This window comes from Cetorhinus maximus, chromosome 28 (genome assembly GCF_964194155.1).
Source record: "Cetorhinus maximus chromosome 28, sCetMax3.hap1.1, whole genome shotgun sequence".
NCBI classification, from domain to species: Eukaryota; Metazoa; Chordata; class Chondrichthyes; order Lamniformes; family Cetorhinidae; genus Cetorhinus; species Cetorhinus maximus.
In genome coordinates, this window is record NC_135906.1 from 5,456,008 (window position 1) to 5,473,894 (window position 17,887).

Sequence of the window (17,887 nt, forward strand, 5' to 3'; positions counted from 1 at the left end):
GCCTTGGATTTTTCCCAGTTCATCCTTGAAGACAGTGTCATATTCTATTAGCAGCTCGAGTGGTCTCCCTGCTCGTAACTGGAAGATTTCGGACCAGTTTAATTTAATCTCTTTCAACCAATCACACCCTAGAAGGCTTGGTCCTTCACCTCCTACCACCATCACTGGTAGCTGTGCCGATTGGTGTCTAGAATGAACAGTTGCTCTAGTGATACCTATTACCTGGATTTCTTCATCTGCATATGTTTTCAACTTGGCAGATGTTTGTTCCAAATTTAATTGTTGATCACCTTTATTTAAATATCTGAAAGTGTGTTCTCCTATAACAGTGGGAGAAATACCTGTGTCTCCTTCCATTTTTAATTGTTTACCATTCATTTGCACTGTGACAATAATTGGCTCTGTCTTTCCAACTTTCATGTTGAATAATGAATAAATGTCAGAATTGGTTCTTTCCGGCTCTTCTACACTACAGACTTCATTGAACTTCGATTGTTGTTTGGAGGCCTGTTTAAATCTCACTTTGCAATGTTTCAATATGTGTCCACTCCTGTGACAAAAATAACACTCGACTTTCTTAAATTGCCAATCGCTAGAAGAATGATTGTTTCCATGTCGATACAAATTCGTTTTTGATTTTGTTGCTGAGCGATTTCCTCGCATTTTTTGGTTTGCAGGGGCTGTTTCCCACTTCGTAGCAGAGTTCCGGCTTTTCACGCCACTTTCTGCTGACTGTTCCCGCCCAACTAGGAGGACAGTGCTATTTTGTGCCCCTTGAATTGCTTGTGAATCCCTTCCGGAGATTTCCATCACCAGCGCTATTTCTAACGCTTTCTTAAAATCAAGATCCACTTCAGCCAGCAATCTTCGCTGAATAGCATCCTCCTGCACGCCACATACCAAACGATCTCTGAGCATGTCATCCAGGTTTCACCCAATTCACAATCTTCCGTTAGTTGTTTTAATTTCACCATGTAGATAGCAATGGACTCCCCTGGGACTCCATTCCATCAATTAAACCGGAATCTCTGCATTGTGACTGAGGGCTTGGGTTGAAAATGTCCCTGAATGAGGTCTATTAATTGAATGAAAGTCTATGAATCCAGGGCACTGGGGGCCTTCATGCTTCAAATTAAACTGTAGGTCTTGCCTCCACAAATACTCAAGAGAATCGCTCTCCTCCTTCCCACCTCTGTGATTTTGTTGGCTTGAAAGTAGAACGCAAGTTGATCTATATATTGAGAATAATCGTTTGTGATTGGTTCAAAGGGTTTGGTTCTGCCAAACTGTGGCATTTCAGATCAGAATATCTTCTTTTCTTTTTAATGAACTTAGATACCGACAATCTCTGGGCAAGTTACAGCAGCGCATCTGATGTTTCCTCATCACCAGTTTGTTATAGAGTTGATCTTCCAGACAACTTTTCTGAGTGGACACAGTGAACTTTATTTACAAGACAGCAGCAGCAACTTACATATGTGCATCATACTCCATAACTAAAGAAGAACTCTCCCCTAGAGGTTCCCTGTGCTGCTGAGATGTTGGTTTACACAAATCATGTGATCTTACAACACGGGATCATTCTTAAAGCTACAGTCCTAAGTTTATCCAAACTATAATTACCACAGAGAGATTATTACCTTTAAGGTTCTGCTTCTTAGTCTGGTGACTAGTTCCTCATACTGACTATGCAGAGCCTCCTTCCTCATCCTGCCTTTTTCTTGGTACCCACATGGACCACGACCACTGGAACCACCACACCCACTGCAAGTTCCTCTCCAACCCTGAGCAGATGCCAGAACCCTGGCACCGGGCAGGCAACACAACCATCTGCACTCTCGCTCTTTGCTACAGAGAACAGTGTCAATCCCCCTCACTATACTGTTCCCTACTACCACTATGTTCACTTTTGCTCCCCCAATTTGAATGGCTTCCTGTACTACGGTGCTGTGGTCTGTTTGCTCATCCACACTGCTGTCTCTGCTCTCATCCAAACAAGCTGAGTGAACCTCAAACCTGTTAAATAATTGCTGAGGCTCACACTCCTGCACTCCTGCCTCTGGGTCCCCTTATCTTCCTCACTCGCAGTCATACCCTCCTGTCCCTGGCCACTGACCAAATCAGAAGACCCTGTCTTAAGAGGTGTGATTGCCTCCTGGTATAAAGCATCCAGGTAACTTTCCCCCTCCCTGATGTGCCGCAGTGTCTGCAGTTCAGCCTCCAGCTCAATGACTCTGAGCCAAAGCTCCTCAAGCTGCAAACACTTACTGCAGACGTGTTTGACCTGGATCACAGTGTTATTCAGGAGCTCCCACATGCTGCAGCCTCGACACATCACCTGCCCTGCCATCCTTAATGTGTTTTAAATAATTACTCAATTATATTAATCATTTACCTATGTCATTTCCTTGTATATTTTATTAACTTTACCACACATTTGTGTACCTTTTAAAGCCTTAGGGATAGAATGGAGCTTATTCACTAGCCCGATACTCACCAAATTGCTCACTCCTTTCCCTGGACTGGAGCAAGAACCAATTCCTATGGGATGAGAAAGATAGAAAGAGGAAATAAACATCTCCTTCCCTGCTTCACTGAACTTCCCCTCTCACCAATCTCCAAGTCTCCACTCAGTTAGCTCAGCTGAACTCCGTTTGCCTTGGCTGCACTAAAGAATCCTGAATCCATTGTAGACTGAACTGCGGCTTCAGTAACCAGGTTCAGGCACTTAGCTAGTTAACTACTCAGCTCCTACAGCTGAGAGTGAGTTTACCTTGTCTCAATTGCCAGAATGAAAGAACTCAGCCTGCCTGCACAGTACTTTCCAGTTACTGCTAATTACAGACTAGATTAGCTTTTAAGAACAAAATTTAAGAGTAAAAATTAACACTTTAACACCCCCGCACGCCCAACCACCAAATTCCAAGTCTTCACTCAGTTATCTCAGCTGCACTCCACTTGCCTTTGTTTGTAATTTGTTAATTAGGTAGTTAGTCAGAACTAGTTTCCTAGCCATAAGTGGCTGAATCAGCTGACTAGGATTTCAACTGGTATAAATACAGGAGGTTTCACAGACCCATGAAGTAAGTAGTACAAAGGTGAAACTTTGTCTGAATGGAGTGAGGCTGAGAGCTGAACTCTGGGAAGTGAGGGAGGAGGTGCTTTCTGGTCTTGTACAAGAATAGAGTGGTCCAAGAGAAGGAGCTGGAGACAGTGAAATCATGTCAATGTATTTGCCCACTCACTCAAGCTGTCTAAGTCCACATCCTGGGAGTGGCTGGTTGTGCAGTTTACAATATTCTTAGAATCAAGGCTTCTGGAACATTGTTGATGCTGGAGAGACAAAATTCATGACCAAGAAAGAGAAGGAAAGAAACTGATTTTATAAAGAGGTTTGGATAAACACTTGAAGGGAAAGATATGCAGGAACATGGGAAATTAACAGGGGAATGAAACTAAATGGAGGGGAAAAGGCATGGGGAGGTTTGAACACAGGAATGGGAATATTAAAATTGAGGAGTTGCAAGACCAGGAATCGGTGGAGGTCAGTCAGCACAGGGATGATGAGTGAATGGGATTCGGTATGAGGTAGGACATGGGAAGCAGAGTTTGGGATGAGCAGTAGTTTATATGGGGTCATAAATCAGCTCAGGGTCGAATAGAAATCAAAGGTTGCATCAGCCTGGTTCAGCCTCAGACATTGGCCAGGGAAGTGGATGCACTTCATGGGTATGGAATGGAGTTTATAGTGGGGACCGATGACACTGACTTCAGTCTTCCCAAGAGTTTAATGAGAAAGAATAAGAGAATGAATCATGGTTTACAGAATTATCAGGGACACCAACTGCAACACAAGTGAAAGAAAATTACAAAACCAGGAATGCAGTTAGCAATGGGGTATAGAGTTAATAACTGATTATAGAGAGTCACCAGCAGCAACAGCAGCAAAGAGGGCAGAGTAAATGATGGGAACAGTAATACAGTTAAACATGGTGGACAGAGTTAATAGAGAGACTTACCAGAGACACCAACAACAGCCAGGATGGGATAGTAAAAGTACTGAACGATGTAAAGTGAATATTTGATCTGAATTTTTAACGATAGACGATCATAATATGTGGAAAGAAAGTAAAAATCCCAGGAGAAACTCCTGTCCATTGTTGTAACATTCCAGTCGATTGTTCTCAGATTCCAATCCATTGTTGTAACATTCCAATCCATTGTTCTCAGATTCTGATCCATCCTCTCCTCCTCTCTGGAGCCGCTGATCCCTGTCAGTGTTGGTGGTGAGGTTCCCGCTGACATTATGGGATAACACATTGAAAGGATTCCCTTTTAACAGAAGAGGGAAACCCTCCAGTGACACAATTAGGATCCGTGGAGAGTGACATTAATTACAGTCACTGAACAAACAAGTTCAGTTAATCCCTTCCAATCCAACACTTTTTATACCACAATAAAGTAGAACATTTACCTGGTCTGGATGTGATTTGTGAGGGTAACTGAGGGAAGGAATGGTGGAAATAGTGGACACACTGACCCTAACCTTCCAATCCTCCTTGGATATGGCAGTGGTGCCAGAGAACTGGAGAGTTGTAAATGTTCCATCCGGTTTAAAAAAGGAGAGGGGGATAAACCCTGTAACTACAAACCAGCCAGTCTCACATCAGTGAAACATTGGGGGAAACTTCTAACTTCTAAAATCTGCAACAACTTAAAATGTGGTTTGGAAAACATGAGTTAATAAATGAGCAGCAGCAAAGGTATGTTCATGGGAAATCGTGTCTGACCAACTTGGAGTTCTTTGAGGAAGTAATGGAGAGGGTTGATGAGCTCAGCCTGGTTCATGTTATGTATATGGACTTTCAATTGTCACATGTTAGGAAAGTGAAAGCCATAGATTAAAGGGGCAGTGACATTGTGGATACGACACTGGCTATGGGACAGAAAGCAGACAGAAGTGGTCAACGGTGAAATTCAGGATGGAGGGGAGTACACAGAGATGTTCCCCACGAGTCAGTATTAGGACCACTGCTCCTTCTGATACCGTTAAATGACCTGGACATATATAAAGGACAGAATTTTGTTGTTTATAGATAACAGGAATACAGAATGCAAACAGTGAGGAGAATTGGAATAGGCTTTAGGAGGACATAGATTGGTGAAATGGAGAGAGAATTTGTGGTGTCCAATGATTCAATTGTTCTGCCTTTGATTATGTCTGTCTGTTGACTGATCAATGCTCATGGTGCTTGATTAATTAAGCCTGAGTGTGGACTCAGAGAAAAGTAAATAAAGCTGAAGAAAGTGCTGGAAGCTGGAGCAGACATTTAAAACACTGCGAATAAAATCTGTTAGACACGTAGAAAATCAACATCAATGTGAGATATAAAATATAAAACATACCTGAGAAATGAAATTTAATGCAGAGCAATGTGAATGATTCATGTGGGAGGAAGAATGAGGACAGATGATATAAATAATATCAGGTGATTTTAAATGAGGTGCAGGGACAGTGGAGAACATGTACACAAATCCTCGAAGGCTTTTACACTCGATGGGTGTGAATTTCCAGCCCCATCCACCACCGGGATCGTCTGCTCCCATCGAAAGTCAATGGGCTTTTGGCTGGGCCACCAAATCTCCCGCAGCAGGTCCCACCATGGCGTGGCTGGAAAATCCTGGCCTCTGTCTCTGTCTAAACCAAATATCCTGCAGGGATTTTTAACAATTTGATCAACTTCTCCTGCCACCTTCAAAGATTTGTGCATTCCAGCTTGGAACAACTCACTGGATAAAAATGTTCTCTTTCTCTCCCCTCTGGTTCTTTTGACAATTATTTGAAATCTTGTAACTGAGTGTTGTTCCGGTGGGAACAGTTTCTCCTCACTCTGTCAATACTCCACATTAATTTGAACACCTCCATTCAATCTCCCCTTGACTTTATCTGCTCTAAGGAGAACAATCCCAGCTTCTCTGATCTCTCCGTATAACTGAAATCCTCATCCCTGGTACCATTCCAGTAAATCTCTGCTGCACTCCCTCCAAGACCCTCACATCCTTTCTCATATGAAACACCCAGAATTCGACACAATTCCTTTTATCCAGTGAGTTGTTCCAATCTAGAATGCACTGCCTGAAGACATGCTGGAAGCAGATTCAATAGTAAGTTTCAAAAGGGAACAGGATAAATACCGATAGGGGGGATTTGCAGGGTTATAGGGAAAGAGCAGGCAGGAGAGACAAAGCAAAATCGCTCTTTCAAAGATGGTACAGACATAATGGAGCAAATGAATTCCATCCAGGCTGTATGATTATCCAAACCTGTGATTACAGAATCCAGTGAGTCCACACCTCGTGTACAATTGACATTCAGCTGTTAACTAGTGCACCATCCAGATTCCATCACTTACTCATCAAAATACAAGGCTATGACTGTGACATACGCTACAAACTGGCTTGTTCCATGCTCACATCTGATCCAAAACTGCAGATATTTCCTTAGATCTGCAAGTGGATTTCATCGAAATGGAAATTGAAGACATCTTTCATATCGACCGGCTGAATTTCGGGAAGAATAGATGCCAGCAACTGCAACAAGAGATGTCCAATGTTCCTGTATTGCAACAGTTATGGAAGACTGTGATTGGAGGGTGGCCAGAGTCCTTCCAGGATGTTCCAGAGGCTCTAAGACTATTTTGGCCTCACAGAGATGAGCTTGGGATTCCCCAAGGGCCAGAAAGTCCTTGTTCTCTTAGACCTGACATCCTCCAGCAATTGCACCAAGTGTATATGTGGATAGATTGAACCAGGAAACAGGCTGGAGAACAGTATAGTGATCAGGTATGAATCTAGACATCGAATGATAAGAACGTAAGAAACAGGAACAGGAGTAGGCCATTCGGCCCCTCGAGCCTGCTCCACCATTCAATAAGATCATGGCTGATCTTCTTGTGTTTCGATTTCCACATTCCCATCTACTCCCGATAACCTTTGATTCCCTAGCCTAACAAGAATCTATCTACCCCTGCCTTAAAAATATTCAATGACCCCAACTCCACCACCTTCTGAGGCAGAGTCCCAAAGTCGCACAACCCTCTGAGAGAAAAATGTTCTCCTCATCTCCATCCTAAAAAGGTGACCCCTAAATTTAAAACAGTGCCCCCTAGTTCTGGACTCTCCCACAAGAGGAAACATCCTTTCCACGTCCACCTTGTCAAGGCTGTTCAGGATCTTGTATAATTCAATCAAATCACCCCCCTCACTCTTCTAAACTCCAGTGGAAACAAGCCCAGCCTGTCCAACCTTTCCTTAAAAGACAACCCACTCATTCCAGGTATCAACCTAGTAAACCTCCTGTCAACTGCCTCCAATGCATTTACATCCTTCCTTAAATCAGGAGACCAAAACTGTGCAGAGCATTCGAGGTGCAGTCTCACCAATGCCCTATATAACTGAAGCAAAACATTCTTACTTTTATGTTCAGTTCACCCCGTAATAAAGGATAGCGTTCCATCAGCCTTCTTAATTACTTGCAGTACCTGTACACTAAGTTTTTGTGGCTCATGTACAAGAACATCTAGATCCCTCTGCACCTCAGAATTATGCAGCCATTTTCCATTTAAGTCATACTCTGCTTTTTTGTTCTTCCTGCCAAAGTGAACAACTTCACACATCCCACATTAAACTCCATTTGCCAGATCTTTGCCCACTCACTCAACCTTTCTATATCCATCAAGAACCTCCTTATGTCTTCTTCACAAAATACTTTCCTACCTATCTTTGCGTCATCTGCAAATTGAGCTACCAGCCTTCACTCCCCTCATCTAAGTCATTGATGTAAATTGTAAAAAGTTGAGGCCTCAGCACAGACCCCTGTGGGTCTCCACTTGTTCGCATCCTGCCAGAGGGAATGTGAGGCGTGCCAAGTCAACATGCCCTGACATCAGAAGAATCATTATTACCTCACAAGGTACCCACACATCCAATAAACATTTGATGGTCCAGAACCTGAGTATTGCTGAAAAAAAGAGACAGTTTTTGTCAAAGCTTTTCATCTTGCACTCGTCAGGACAATTTGCAAGAATGGCAATATAAGGGAAAAAACAAATTTATACTGTGTGAGCAGAGAGTGCTGATTGGTTAGCAAGTAGACTCTGATGGTAGAGATGCTGCCATGGAGAATGCACCAGGTGATGGTGACTTACAGTTAACTGCTAAGAATTGTTTGAAATGTAAACCAGGCAGCTTGACTCTGATTGATCAAGACATTGCCCTGAGGAATGAACGAGTGAATGGCTGTCACTTATTTTGTTCAGTTAAACAGGCGCAATATGCGTACATGTTCTTTCTGTCTGCAATGAACAGGGCCCTGTGAATAAATATATGTAGCTTCCAGTACACATAAATGGGCCACACTGTGAGGCTGCCTGACAATCTTAAATTCTTAAACTGATCATCAGCATAATTCTTAGCACACTGCTGATTGTTTAGCAAATGTTCTCCAATCGCGAATCATATCTAATGTTGCACATTATGTTTTATGGGCTGGTTGGATCCAGCCTGTACCTTGCCCGTTGTGAACAGTGGATGGGACATGATGTTGATATGATCCGCCAGGTTTTGGGACATACGGCCTACATACCTAGCATCACACTGGCACTGAAACTCATATACCACATTACTCATTTGTGTGATAGGCAAAATGTCTTTTTGGCTTGATGGCAGCATCTTGTTAGTGGCCAATAGCACTCGTGTTGCTATTGCATTGTAGCAGTGTGAAACAACTAGCTTCACCTGCTGCTCAAATTTTGAGATACCTTGCCCTTCTAGAGTAGTGTGAGGTAGATTGGGCACTTTTCACAGCCAAAGGAGACAGTCTTAGGCCCGTTCTTGAGTTTGCGTGATATACAGTGCGAAATAATCTGATCAGGGTAGCCATTATCCTGCAGGATGCCTTTGATGAGCCCTATTTAAGCATCAAGCTTGCATGATGAGCAAATGGCTTGGGCCCTATTTTAAACTTCAAACAGTGCATGGCAGTTAAATGTCAATCACCATCAACTGGTGCATTCTCCATGGCAATGCCTCAACCAATCAGAGTCCACTTGACCAGCAATAAACACTCTGTTCTCATACAGTATAAATTTGTTGTTTCCCTTTCATTGCCATTCTTGCAAATTGACCTGACGAGAGCAAGACAAAAAAGTCTCCTTTTTCAGCGATACATCCAATAATTAGAATTTTAACCGATCTCTTCAGCATCCATGGGGTGATTTCTTGGTTGTGATGATTTCGCCAAATGTTCATCAGTTCCATGATACATCCAGCGCAGCCACTGCCAACGCATTGGGTGGAATTTTATGCCGGCAGCATTTTACAGTCACGCCAAAGCTAAGGGACTTTTGAAAGGCTCCCGGCATTTTACAGCCCCACCCAGGCCATGACAGGGCTGTAAAATTCTGCCCACTGAGTTCAATCTTCAGCCTATTTGAGGCACCGTAAGAAGTGGTTTCGGACAACGGAGCCCAATATTCTGGAAAACCACTCAAGGTGATGTCTGAAAAGTGGGGAGTTGACATATTACCTCATCACCCACACTACCCCAGGCCCAATAACATGGCCGAATGGATGGTATGCAATGTAAAGTCTTTAATTATAAAATGTTGATCGAATCTTCCAGCACAGGAAGAGGCCATTCTGCCCACTTAGCTTTTCAGGCTCTTTGAAAGAGGGACCCAATTCATCCCATCCCCTCACTCCTTCCCTGTCGCCCTGCAAATTTTTCCTTTTTCAATAAATATCCACGTCCTATTTGAAAGTGAATTATTAAGTGATATTGAATCTTCTTCCATCCCCCTTTCAGACAATCATCATAACATCCTGTGAAAAAAAAAAATTTCTCCCCATCTTCCCCCCGGCACTTTTGACAATTGTTTTAAATGGAGTTGAAAGTTGTATTGGTGACTTCCTGATTCTGGTTGTGGACCTTGCCTGATGTTTGGGGAAGGACCGTACAGATTAACAATGACAAAAGGCCAATTACTGACCTACAGCTGGAGACTGAAAGGTCACCTTTAATGGTCAGAATCACAATGTCAGACCACAGAGCAAGATAGGATCAAACAGCACAGGAGGAAGTCATTTGGCCCATTGTGTCTGCGATGGCTCTTTACAACAATGAGCTGCAGTTCCACTACTTTAGAATGAATCAATATAAAAATATCCATATAATTCAGGAGACTGGAGGACCCTCTCTAGCCAATAAAAAATCAAAGCAGCAAGTTTGTACAAAGTGACCTGTAAAAACTCCGCTGGACAGAGCTTTGTAATGTAAACTCGGTTTCCAATTGTTGGCTTGTATGCAATGCTGAAAAATGTTATTCACTTAAAGAATGTAAAACGTTAATTTTATTGGATAGTGTTATGATTCCCATAGAGACTGGTAACTTTAAAAAAAGATATGAACTTCCCAGTAAACAACACAAAGAATCACATGACAAGATTTCATGTTTGAAAACCTTTGCTGTAACAAAACACCAAAATCAACCCAGACTAAACAGTACTTAGTAGGAAACTAATACTCCAAACTAGAGAAAAGGTATTCTCCATTAACATCTTAACAGAGCCAAAAACACCACACCACATTTAGACATTACATGGATCTCTCAGCAAAAACGTAATCTTCTTTTTAAAAGCCCAAATCCTTCCTGGTTTTAACAAGATATTTCTCACTGCCCAAGATTTCATTGAAGTCACGTAGCGAGGTCTCCAGGCAGATTTCACAGGAGGTCACATCCCCCTCTCCAAATTAATCTATTTTATCTTGAATTAAAGGAGGAAGTTTAAAACATAACTATCTTCTAAAGTCCACCATTTGCACAAACAGACATGTATGGTAAGCACTTACCCAATTTCTCAACATGCACTTTGAGCAGTTGTGACTCCTCTCTGGGAATGTGCATCAGTAAAATATGATTGTATATGTGAACAGAACTGCAGTGACTACACATTGAGCAGGGTGATGCCGCACAGACTGTTTCACCACTCCTCCAACTACCTTCCACATGATCCATCCAGCACCGGTGTCCAGTGTCAGGAGTGTGTGACATCTGCAACATGCAGTGCTGCCAAACCCCTCGGCTTCCCTGTGAACCCACAGCCTCTACCACCGAGAAGACAAAGGCTTCAAGTGTAGTGGAGAAACTACATAAACATCCTTCCCTGGAACATACACGGCATCTTGACATGTGGGGAATCGTCTTTAGTCAGTGTATAACAGTCGCGTGTGGATGACTGCCTTCAACACAGCACTCATGGTTGAAGTGCACCTGATAAACTCCATCTGATCTTTGAGTCTGATCATTGATGAACAAGAAATGCTGCAAGGAGCATCTCAATCCACAACCCTTGGTGTATTACAGCCTTATCTGAAGTTCTGGAGAAGCAAACAGCCTTCCACTGCTGGACATGCATGGGCACACCCTGGCTCCTGATGGTGTCAATGAGAGCTGGATTTCAGAATGCAGTCTTCAGTGCCAATGGTAAGGACCGCGTTCACTCTGTTAACATTCCCACTGAGGGTGCAAAAACAGACCCAAACATTCTTTGCAATAGATATGTGTGTTTACAACTTGTGTAATTGTGATGTTAGTGTGAGGTCATCCATTTTGGAATTGAAAAAATAAATTCCAAAATGTTCTAAATGGTTAGAAACCAGGAACTGGAGAGGAACAAAGTGGTTTGAGATTCCAAGGACACAAATTATTAAAAGCTGGTGGTCAGGTAAAGGTAGCAATAAAAAAACGATGAGTGGAATGTTGACCCTTACCTCAAGGAAGCTGGATTGTAAAAGGAATGAATTTCTGCTTCAGTTGTATTGAACCTTGGTCAAACCCCATCTGGATATTATATTCAGTTCTGGGCACCCAGCTCAGGAAGTGCCGGGTAGATTCACCAGAATGAAAACGGTGCTTCGAGGGTTAAATTATGAGGAGAGCTTGTATAAGCCTGGCTTGTATTCCATTGAGTTTAGAAGATTGAGCAATGATCAGATTGAGGTGTTTAGAATGTTAAAAGGATTGAAGAGGTCGATACAGAGAAACTATTTTCTCTGTTGGGGGAATGAAGAATGAGGGAACATATTGAGCTCAGTCATTTAGGAGAGAAATCAAGAAATAACTTTTCACACAAAGAAACCGGGAATTTACCCCCAGAAGGCTGTGGATGCTGGAACAACTGCAGATAACAAGACTGAGATTGAGGGATTTTTGGTGAGGAATGATTTCAAGGGATCTGTAGCTAAGGTGGGTAAATGGTGGTGAGGGACCAATCAGCTGTGATCTAACTGAATGGTGGGAGGGAAAACCACCTCCTCTTGTTCCAATGTTCCTAATCTTTATCAGTCCCTCCTCAGACAGGGGAAGCATTGCAGCAGAACGATGGTTAAACTTTGGTTTTCTATTAGTCAGGATTCATCAATTGACGTTAAATGTTTCTCGATCACCCTTATCTCCTGAGGTTTTGTGGATAAGCACAGACATTAAAAACAAAATGAGGAAAAAGTTCAGATTTTCAAGTGGAAAAGGCTTCGGACACCGATTTCCTTTACTTTCAATTTAGTATACAGTATTCACTGCTCCCGATGTGGTCTCCTCTACATTGGGGAGTTCAAATGCAGACTGGGTGACAGCTTTGCGGACACCTCCGTTCAGTCCACAAGTATCACCCTGAGCTTCCTGTTGCTGGTCATTTCAATTCTCCACCTTGCTCTCACTCTGACCTTTCTGTCCTTGACCTGCTACAGTTTTCCAATGAAGCTCCACACAAGCTCGAGGAACAGCACGTCATCTTTCGACTGGACACTCGACAGCCTTCTGGACTCAGCACTGAGGCTAACACTTTTAGATCAGACCCTCTGTCTTCATTTTGTTTTTTTTGCTGGTTTGATTGGGTCTCGTTTTTTTCTTTATTCCTTCATGTTACATTCAGACGGTTGCTATGCAGCCATTCACACCTCATCTGGACACATCTTCTGTTTCTTTCCTTTCCAAATTACCACTGCCTTTGGCTTTTGTTCCATGAAACCTTTTATCCTTTAATCTCTCCTGCCCTCCTCCCTATCACACACCTTCCCTTCTGTTCTTCCACACCTCTCCCCGACCACTTACTCAAAACCTATTACATTTCGAAACTTCCTGGGATTTATTACAAGTTGTTGTTGTTGTTGTAGCAGTGTGAGAGTCTCCATTTCCCATCACTCCATTTATCAGTCTGCACGCCAAGCTCCCTGGGTCAGTGTGGGCAGTGCCCACCAGTCATCCTCATGGATCAATGAACAAAACCACGTGAGATGATTGGATTAATGGTGCCTTCAACATGAGAACTTGTGGGGCTGAATTCAGTCAGGTGACACCAGAGCAACTCAGAGTGACTCCTATTGCTCCAAATAAAATCGGCCCTCCTGGTAATAAACCCATGAGTTCTGTCATTGGTGGAGATTGTAGAGGTTGGGGCTGGTTAATTGGTTCAACGTTGCTGCTTCTGGTCTCATTGGTGTCAGGTGAGTGCAGCTTGTGTGTATAAAAGGTGCTGCTCGGTGGCTGAAGGGATGGTGAGTTGTTTGGTATCATGGGGGATTTTGTAGTGAGGGCTTTGTTCCCAGGGCTGGTGTTAGTTGGAGCTGTTTGTGGCTCTGATACTTGGCAACAGTTTCTAGGCCAGAGTCAAAGCCACCCCTGTGCCTCAGACAGTCTCTCCTCCTGGGCCTCCCTTTGGTTCCCATTTCCGTGTGTCTGAGGGTGGAAGTGTGTCTCCACTGCAGACTGTGATGGTGCAGTGTGGAGAGGACAAGCTGCTGCTCAGGGTCCAGCTGGATTTATTTGGAACCTGGCACCTGATCAAAGCTGCTGACCTGACCCTGGTGGACAGCAGGTTGTTGGCCAACCAGGATCTACTCTCAGAACCACACTGTCCTCTTTGACTATGGACTCCATGAGTGTGGCAGCAGGTTGCAGGTAATGGGAATCCTCAGCTCTTGCTCTAAGTTTGGGCTGTTGGTTATTCCCCACTCTTCATTCCAACACTGGGTGAGATGTCAATGATATTGAGGAGATAGCTGTCTCCTGCTTTATAAAACTACAAATTAGCTTTCTAGTCTGTATTGTACTTTGCATTAACTGGTCCTTGAGTCTTTCCAACCTATGACATCAGGTCTTGAACCTTCTCTTTGGATCCTCTAAGCTTTTCCTTCTGTTGTTTAGAGGATTTTCATCTCTATTCCCCTCATTCAGATCAATTCAACTGGAGACTTCAGTTTCAGTCCAGTTTAATCCAATTTGATTGTCTCTTAAATGAAGAAAATGGAATACGAATTAAGTCCTCTTTGACTAAAGAGTAACTCCACACTTCCCAGTTTCCCTGCTATTGGAATAAATGGGGCCCTGGCTTCAAACTGTTCTATTTCCATGCTCCATGTTATTGTCCACTTGTGGCTCCTTTTACTGTTAACTGAAGCTGTCCTTTTGTTGAGAGACTTCCCAATTAATGGACCATGATCTTGTGCTCATGATCTCTCTCCTTCGATAAGGGCTGAGGTTACAAAGCAACAAATAACCAAATGAGGCCATACGGCCCCTCGAGCCTGTTCCCCAATCATTAAGATCATGGCTGATCTTCTACACAACCTCCATGTTCCTCTCCCCTCAACATATTCTTTGATGCCCCAAAGTAAATCCATCTGTCTAAAATATACTCAATAACTGAGCATTCACAGCTCTCTGGGGCAGTGAAGTCACAAAGTGCATGACCTACAGGATGTTCTGGCAGTGTTACATGTGGGACTGAGCACGCTACTGCCGACAGTAATTTAAGGCCCATGATCCAGACCCAGGGTCGGTTTGCTGCTGAACACAGATGTGGGTAGACCAAGCTGTACCTGTGAAAATAATTCTAGTTAATGAAGACTTAGTTAAGCTACAGGAGACAATGGAGACTTCCTCAAAACACAGCATTCTCTGAACACCCTCAAACTGGGATAGAATTCCCAAGATTCTTTCCTTGCTGAATGAAGAAATTCCCTGTTAAGTTAATCCTAAATGACTGGCGCCTGACCTGAACTGACAGCCCCTAATAGTAAATTCTCCAGTGATGGGGTAGCAGTCTCTTCACACTGACCCTGTTAATCCCCCTCAGAATTGTTTTCAGGGGATGGGATGACTTCATTGTTAACCCCTGTGGAGAACATTCTCATTTCAGATCAGTTCTTCATTCCTTCACCTGATTCTTTCAGATGATTGGAGATTTCCTCATCTACACCACCCACCTGAACCACACCCCAGAGTATCATGGATCTGTCATTGTGAGAACGAATGGAGCTGTCGTTCCCATTGAGTGTCGTTATTTGAGGTGAGAATCTTTATTCGCTTTGTCAATAAGATCTACAGCTGCTGGTGGTCTCTGAAGATGTCCTAAAATGACTCCCCTGCCTTTCCAGGAAGGGCAATGTGAGCAGTGACCCCATCAAGCCCACCTGGATCCCATTCAGCTCCACCAAGTCTGGAGAAGGGCATCTGTCATTCTCTCTGCGCCTAATGCATGGTATGTGATGGGTGGATGGGGAGTGATTTCCTGTAGTCACTCACTGGGAGTTACAGCCACTGTCTCTAACCCTTGTCCTCTTGTACTTCAGGTGACTGGCTTACAGAGCGCACTTCGACTGTCTACTACCTGGGTGAGCTCATTCACATTGAGGCCTCTGTTTCAATGACCAACCACATGCCCCTGAAGCTCTACATTGACCGCTGTGTAGCTACATTGAGCCCAGACAAGGACTCCACCCCGAGATACAGCTTCATTGACCACAATGGGTAAGGAGCTCTCTGCTTTCTCCAGCTGGTCCCATCTCAATGGCTTCACTTGATTCACTTCCTGTCCCTTTTTAATCTTTCTTCAGTTGCCTCCTGGACAGCAAAGCTGAGGACTCCTTTTCAACTTTTGTGTTGCCAAGAGACGAGCAGGAGCTGGACAAGCTCCGGTTTGACCTGGATGCGTTCCGTTTCCTTGGAGATGACCGTTCCTTGGTAAGAGGAAGCTGATCATTGGAGTCTCCATGTTGGGAGGGAGTCACTGAATCATGACGTGTGTTGAATGTGTCCCTCAGATTTTCATCACCTGTCACCTGAAAGTTGCTCCATTGGATCAGAGGGATTCCAGGAACAAAGCTTGTACTTTCCAGAAGGTGCAGAATGTGTCAGTTCCCTCTCTCTCCATCAGGGATGTGTTGTGTGGAGATGTGATGCACAACCTGGTTGATGGGCTCTTTCTCTTGTTTAGCTGGACCCCATTGGAGGAATCGAGCATTGACATTTGTGCCTGTTGCCATGTGGGTAACTGTGGTGCCACAAGGGAGTTGTGGTTTGGTCCCAGAGGAAGGAGAGATCTTGTACCTGAAGCTGGTGGGACATTGATCCTCTAGATGTTGGACGTCCCCCTTTCCCCTCTCTAACTGGAATGTTTGATGTTGCAGAGAGTGAAGCTGGATTGAAGTGGGTGGGTGAGGCCTCACTTGGAGCCCTGCTCATTCTGGATACTGATGTGACCAAGCTGGCAACAGAGTCCCTGAATGAGGCTGAGCGAAGGATGCAGGAGAGGTCTCCAGGTGGTGAGTTGGCCGACTACTGGTTTCCATTTCCCCCTCAGTGTTTCCTTCACTAACCATTGGTTTCTCATTGCTTTGTAGGTGTGGAGTCTGAGGTGGTCCTGATCGTGGCCCTGACTGTGACAGCTGTCTCCCTGATCTCTGCTTCATTCTGGAGGTTATTAGCTATGAGGAGAGGTTGGAGAAACTCGGATTGTTCTCACTAGAGCGACGGAGATTGAGGGGCGACTTGATAGAAGTTTACAAAATTATGAGTGGCATGGACAGAGTAGATAGTCAGAAGCTTTTTCCCAGGGTGGAAGAGTCAATTACTTGGGGACATAGATTTAAGGTGAGAGGAGAAAACTATAGAGATGTGCGGGGCAAGTTTTTTTACACAGGGTAGTAAGCGTCTGGAATTCGCTGCCAGAGGAGGTGGTGGAAGCAGGTACGACAGTGGTGTTTTAGAGGCAGCTTGACAAATACATGAATAGGATGTGAATAGAGTGATACGGACCCCGGAAGTGCAAAATGTTTTAGTTGACGGGCAATATGATCGACGCAGGCTTGGAGGGCCGAAGGGCCTGTTCCTGTGCTGTACTTTTCTTTGTTCTTTTCTTTGTTCATTGCTGGCCTTGCTCCTGTACAGGAAACACAAGCAAACTCAGGTCAAACAGTGATCAAATGATCAATAAAGCAGAGACTCCTTCTACCTTGTGTCAGGGAGCTGAATGGTCTATGCATTCTCCTTGTTAGTTAAATATCTCCATGGACCTAATGACTGGTGTTAGTCTATCCAAGCACAGAACTAGGCCTCCTGAATGATGGGTTTACTGAAGGTTGAGAGAAGCAGGAATTGTTCATTTTTTTTCTGGGTGCTTCAGACCCCAGGCTTGGTATCTATAGCCACCCAGTGTGGGGGAGGGGGTGTGAGCAGGCCTGGCATGAGGGGGAGGGGATGTGAGCAGATCTGGGGCCTCCTTGTGGACCTGTTCCTGAGCCTGGCTGGTGTGGATGTTTACTCAGGCTGCCTCACTCTCTTCCATGGTGATGTTCACCCCCTGGAGAGGGGGATCACTGTATTGGAGTGTTTGAGGTTTGCTGTCATCAGTGGTGCCAGAAGGACCGAGTGGATGATCCATCTCAGCCTCCTCCTGAGGTCTCCAGCATCAGATGCCAGTCTTCAGCCGAGTTGATTCACTCCTCATGATATCAAGAAATGGCTGAAGAGCCCTGGATCTGCATCTGCAC